Source organism: Armigeres subalbatus, unplaced genomic scaffold (assembly GCF_024139115.2).
Source record: "Armigeres subalbatus isolate Guangzhou_Male unplaced genomic scaffold, GZ_Asu_2 Contig1644, whole genome shotgun sequence".
Classification (NCBI taxonomy): Eukaryota; Metazoa; Arthropoda; class Insecta; order Diptera; family Culicidae; genus Armigeres; species Armigeres subalbatus.
Window position 1 is genome coordinate 302,435 of NW_026942444.1, and position 6,611 is coordinate 309,045.

Below are 6,611 nucleotides of genomic sequence, written 5' to 3' on the forward strand. Positions count from 1 at the left end.
TTTATCGTTGATTCCACCAACGGCGGCTCCAGAGATATATGCTTAGAAGCGAAACGAATTCGTGGACCTGGTACAAGGTTACCTGAAGAAACATTTTCCTGAGCGACTATTGTTTTACGATATCTCTGTTCCGTGGTTGCTCTTCTTTCTAGTTGCACCTGACTTCGTGCTACTAATGATGTCAGATTTCTAGGTGTTACTATGACGTCACTCGCTTTAGCTTTGGTCTTCGGGATAGCGCCTTTACTGGTTTCGTTACGGTCTCGGTGTTCAATAATAGGGACACCCCCCACCGCTCCCTCTTCTTGTTGCAGCATCTGTATCCTGCACTTTCGTAACTGAGCCTCCAGGCTTATCATTTGTTCTGCTGATATGGGCTGTTGTTCTAGCGTTGCTAGCTGGGATCGGAGAGACTGTAATATGGGATTGACAGCGAACGATTTTTTGTTGACGTCGCCTACTGTCACGGTGGGCGCCTGGTGTGACGGATCAGGGACATCAGCTTCCTTTATTCCCGGAATATCTATGCAGCTACTGTGAGGAAATTGGCGGTGCAGGTGTGTAGATCCGATTGGTTGTACAGGGAAAGCTAGCTCGGTGGGGACGTGCTCTTCAACCCAACCTGTTTTCCACGACCCTCAATCTCGTTCACACGGCTTCACGCTCCGGTTGTCGCCTTCGTCTCCTACGAATAACTCCTCCAACTCGTACATTTCTTGCGAATGCTTCTTCTGCATCTCAAGCTGCCTTTTTTCCAATTCCAACTCCTTCTTTTCAAGCTCCTGCTGGTCGGCTAAGCGTTTGCGCTGCAAATCTGCTCGTTGGCTGGAAGTTGTCGACCTAACTGAAGCTGAAATCGATGGTGAACGGCATCTCGGGCAGATCCAATCCCGGCTCGAAATGGACTCATTCACGCAAGCACAGGTGAAATGCCACCAATTGTCACATTTGTCGCAGGCCACCAGATGATCATCTATCTCCACATTGCCGCAAGCGACGCAGATCTCAGACGGATCCGCCGAGGAGGCATTGGAACTCTTATTGGACATGATGTTAAATCTTGAAGTTTTGTTGTGAGAAACAAAACCGAGCACTGTCTTGAGAGCAAATTTATTACAGCTTCAAGCTAAAATACAAATTAATTCATTTAAGTATTTGAGGAGGGCAACTCTGTATGGTATTACTTACATTTAACAGTGCATAACTTAGTTTGAGCAATTAAACACTGAGTTTTTATGCTGCTTAAGATATTTCTACGGTTGCTGAGATAGCTATGGAAACATAATTAGGCTCTAGCACTTTGTGGAATATCAATTGTAACCTACCAGATAATGCGAATAGTTTTCCCACTGCTATGGTCTCTTTTGAGGTTTTAACGGAAAACTTTGAATATTCCTAAATAATATACATGATTAACGGCTATGTTTTGTAATGTTTTATAGGAATTACTTACGATTTCAAGCATGAACTAACTAATTAATAGAAATCAAAATATAGTGTGGTTTATCCTTATGTCAACAATCGATTTCATTTATAGCCTGTATAATATGAGTTCATGTACATGTATTGTACCTACTATAGTACTGATCAACACAGCATCAACGAGTATCAATATACTTCGGTGCAAGCGTGGCGCGCCGGGTTGCCGGTATGGCAGTCGTAGCAACAGGCCGAAAATACCGTTTGGTAGAAATGATCGTTCGACAGAAAGAGCCTTTTGACCTGAAAATGTCCTTTCTGTAAAACAATCATTTCGGCCAAACGGCATTTTCTGTTAAATGACCTATAAGGCTAATCAACTTTTTTGGTGAAATGATCAATTCAGCCAGATTGCACTTTCGACCGAAATTCAGCTAAATGGCCCTTTCGTCGTCTGGCAGATCATTTGGGTCAAAGGGCATTTTCGATATTTGAGCTAATCGGCAATCGACTTTTCCAGCCGAAGGAACTGTTCGACCAAAAAACATTTCAGTCAAATAACTTTATTGTAGATGGGCTTTGGCCAAATTATTTGTTCGGTCCACCGACATATTCGGTCTTTCAACTTTTAGGCTTCGGCCAAATGGGATTCTGACAAACAACCCCTCTTCATTCAAAAATTATGTTTCAGCGTAAAATTCTTTGCATTCCTACTGGAAATTCCTAGAAGTTTTTCCTAGTTTTTGAAGAGCCTTTTAAATTTTCAACAGAAAATTGTATGTTCATGTTGTGGGTATCAATCGAGAATTTAACGGAAAATGCACTATATCTTCGGAACGTAAAATTTCGGAAAATTGAACAAATCAATTCTCATGACATTTTATTTTATTCATTAACATTTAACGTCGCATGTTTGACTTCTATTAAATTTGAGCTCTTGAAATTGTGACATAATTAGTAATTAGTTTTTTTACAAATAAATATACAAAACATATTTATTTATATTTCTATATTTTAAAAATTAAAAGGAAATATTTCATCTTTTATCTCATTTACCTACATTATTGATTAAATAATCTCAAGTTCACAATCCACAAGTAGCTTTTTCTTGGATGTACATATATTCCCCCGTCAAGCACCGACATTAATCATTTCTCGATGTGATTCATTTTCCTCGCTTAAGTCATCCGTATATAAATATAAAAGATCATGCTTGAATCTTGAAAATTTAAAATTTGGTCTTATGCGTCATTGCGATTTCGCAGCCTTACGTCCAATGAGCGACACTTGTTTCCCATTCCTTGATAGATCGCAAATCTTTAACAAATTCTAATGAATAAATTACTAATGGCACGCACTCGCATCCATCATTTAAGCCCAATTTAAATACAATAAAATTCTCGTTCGAGCGACTCACCTGTATACTGCCGCTATTCCGCCGAATTCCGATCCGTGGGGTTCAATTAGTACTCCGTGTATATTACCCGGCAGCAGACGTAAGCAGAACACCGCTGTGCAGGCGGCCAAACAACGCGACAACAAATTGCCGGCTTTTCTTTCCTGTCATAAAACTGTCACACACTCGCACTCCAAACTTCGAACCAGTCCTCGAGCCCCGGCGCAAATATAGTATATAAATTTTTCACTTTTACTTTCTTCCACTATCCTCGCGAGCTCGGCTTTCTTAGCACTTTGGCGAACTCATCGAATCGCAGCGTGCACGCGCGTCCAACTGTCCAAACAAGCATGCGAAGAATTATGATGACAACATTTCGGCGTAAAAACTACTCCTCTCGCGATCCTGCTCAGTGGATGAGTTTGTGGAACGGTAACCCACTGTCCCTCGTGCGACGATGGTTCCCACGCCCTGATTAGATAACCGTTTGATCGTTCCCGCTCGGGAAATTCCACCTAATTCTTGACGTCCTCTTTCACACAGCGCGGTGATCTGATTTACTGTTTGTTGTTAGAAAATAACCACAAATCACAACCCTTCCTGCTACGATCAGATACCTAACAAAGAATTCCGAGATCCATAACACAATCACTTTTGCTTGTTTATATCGTTAAACAACGTCGCAAACTGAAAATCTAGATCAAGATGTGTAGAATATTTCTTGTGGTTGATTGCGTTCGCTTGGTGCTCTTCCGACGCAAACTCGATCTTTGTTCGCACAGTTTGCGGAAAATCTCCCGCGACGCCGTGATCGACCCTCACTGGTGGCAGTCCTAGCACCAACTGATGATCGCCGTGAGGTTGAATTTTCCACCTCCTCGTCGTCGATCATGGCCGGCCAGGAGGGAAAATCGTCATTGTGCGCTCACGTAGTTTCCAATGTATGCCGTCGTGCATGTGACGAGCGAGCGAGACGAGGACCATGCTGCCTGTTGGTGTATTCCCCGACCGACGAAAACTACCACCACACGGACGTGCGCCGAATAGAGGTTTAAATCGCTCATTGTTTGGGTCTGTTTTTCCTCTTGCATTTGTGATCGTAGACCATTTTTTTTGCATATGTGATCCTGCGTCTGCTGTGGAAAAGCCAATGCAATGCAGTGAGTTCCCTTTGTGACTCCTGCCGTGATGTTCGGTTTTTGTGAGGATAATACTGATGGTTATTGGTCTACGAAAACTTGCGCAGTTGAGCGTGATCGTGCAAGATCACATGCTTCATTGAGTGCTGTGCATCATCAATGCACAGTGGGATTTAAATTCAAAAACATTCTTTTACTAGTCGTAGCTAATAACTAATGATCATGTTACTATGTATTTTTGTCCAGAAGCGGAATGCTAAAATTAATTTCTTTATTATGGTAGCGATGAGTCCATCCAAGAGTCCACCCAAAACAGAATCGTAGAAAAATCTGTGTGTTCAAAAATATCGACTCGAAACATGTTCAGCATGGTTTGCTTGGTTGTGCATCTTACCGCAAGGATGAGGAAGGCCCCATCTGACGTAGAAATTATTATAATATATTGCCACAAAATTAGAAATTTATAGAAATTTTAATTAAACTTGCTATAAAAGCTACCGCAATGTTATTTGCATTTGCTTCCCCTGTGCAGCGTTAGTCCTACATGGGGAAAATTAAAGTTGAATTAAACGCCGTTAGACCGGAACGCAAAATAAAAAAAAAAAGGCAAATATAATTGCCAAAAACTAGTTTATCTGTTGCTCATAAGGTCCAATAAAAAATGAAACTGTGAATTTGTGGTATCGGTAGTAGCCATTTTTCATAGAATAAGTATCTTATATTGCCATACATAGTTTGTTAAGCAAAATAAATGAAAGCAGAAAGGGTGGGTGAATGTTGAGTGAAGCATTTTCCATGCGATCTTTTTATATTCCAACCCGAAAAAGTTTCCTCTGCATTTTAGAGGATAACTAAAATTAAATTAGTGTCCTTCCCACATGTCACCAGCTTAACCGAATTTTTTAATGTTTCTGTTATAATTGATGATGATCGCGTTCGGGAAATTAAATATCCTGGCGTGATTATTGATGATTAATTGAAATTTGTTTCTCATATCAATAATGTCATCAAGAAAATAGCCAAGAAGTTTGGAATTATATGTCCATTCGAAATCGAATTAACTGTTGCGAGTAAACTATAGTTGTACAAGTCAATCATCTCTCCTCACTTGGAGTTTTGCGACTCCATTTTATTTCTGACCAATGAAACACAAATATCGAGGTTACAGCGTTTGCAGAATAAAGTTATGCGTTTGATTTTGAGATGTGATAGATTCACTTTATCCTCCTTTTTGTTGGACGCTTTACAATGGTTATTAGTGCTTAATTGACTATGGTGTTCATTTTCAAAATAATAAATGGATTGCTGTCCCGATATTTCTGTAATCGAATTGAAAGAAAAAGTGACATTCATGGATATTGTGTTATTGTGTTTGCCTCGATGATGATGATGGTATTTTATTTATTGAGTTTTATTTTTATATTCTTTTGTGTAGTCTACAAATGTTTGAGAATCGCGCACGAAATACAGGTATAAATGACTACTATGATACTATGAAAAGTAGTGAGCTCTCAGATAGAACGCGATTTTATCGAGACTACGGAGAGTTAACACAAGTTTTAATTTTTTTCGAGTAAATTAAATTGATCGGTGCTGGCGAGAATAGTTTATGTACGCACTTCTTGACGAAACCTTTGACATAATGCACAAGTTTTGTATCTTAATCGGACTCGCTGTATCACTGATGATGCTTGCAAAACTCCGTGATGGAATTGAACTGTTACTTTTTACTAACTTATGTTTTTTTTGCTGAATAGCGATGTTATATGTTAATGTTATTTATACTTACTTGATACTTGATGGGCTATAGCTCTTCGATGAACCTACGCCGAATGGAGTATCCTTCTCCACTGGACTCGATCCTGGGCCAATCGCTTCCAGTCGCCCTGAACATTGAGCGCCCTCAGGTCCTCTTCAACTGCAAAAAGCCATCGTGTACGCGGCCTTCCACGAAGCCTGCGGCCTCTTCCGGGTTCTCTACTAAATATTATCTTCGCTTGACGTTCTTCCGGCATACGAACAACGTGACCAGCCCACCGTAGTCTGTCGTGTTGTATAAACTTAATAATATCCAGCCCTTTATACACCTGGTACAATTCGTGATTCATGCGACGCCGCCAGATACCGTTCTCCTGTTTACCGCCGAGTATTGTCCGCAGCACCTTACGCTCAAACACTCCGAGAGCTCTCCGATCAGCCTCCTTTAACGTCCATGTCTCATGGCCTCGCACGTCACTAATGTTCCAAGAAACACAAATTCTTCTATCACTTCAAATTTTTCACCATCCAGCACTATTTCGCTACCACCACCACTAATGAACCCACGTTGATTGCCAGCGACCATGTACTTCGTTTTGCTGGTATTGATCGTGAGTCCAATCCTCGCTGTCTCCCTCTTAAAAGGCGCAAAAGCCTCTTCCACGGCACGGCGATCAATTCCGATAATATCGATATCGTTCGCAAATCCCATGAGCATATGCGATGTTGTGATAATGGTACCGCTTCTTTGCACACCAGCTCTCCTAATCGCTCCCTCGAGCGCTATATTGAACAGTAGGTTCGAGAGTGCATCACCCTGCTTCAATCCATCTAAGGTAACAAATGACGTCGATATTTCATCCGCAACCCTTACACTTGATTTCGATCCGGCCAACTTT

The 6,611-nt window shown here is 40.9% G+C and overlaps 1 protein-coding gene across 1 annotated transcript in view; it reads right to left on the reverse strand.

The window, feature by feature from the left end:
- The window catches only part of LOC134203092 (zinc finger protein 84-like), a 65,239-nt gene extending 61,720 nt beyond the window's left edge, over nucleotides 1-3,519 (reverse strand). The window contains exon 1 of the mRNA XM_062678069.1: nucleotides 2,837-3,519. The gene's annotated coding sequence lies outside the window, so the exon portion shown is untranslated. The remainder of the gene's footprint in view (nucleotides 1-2,836) is intronic.
- Between the last annotated feature and the right edge of the window lie 3,092 nt (nucleotides 3,520-6,611).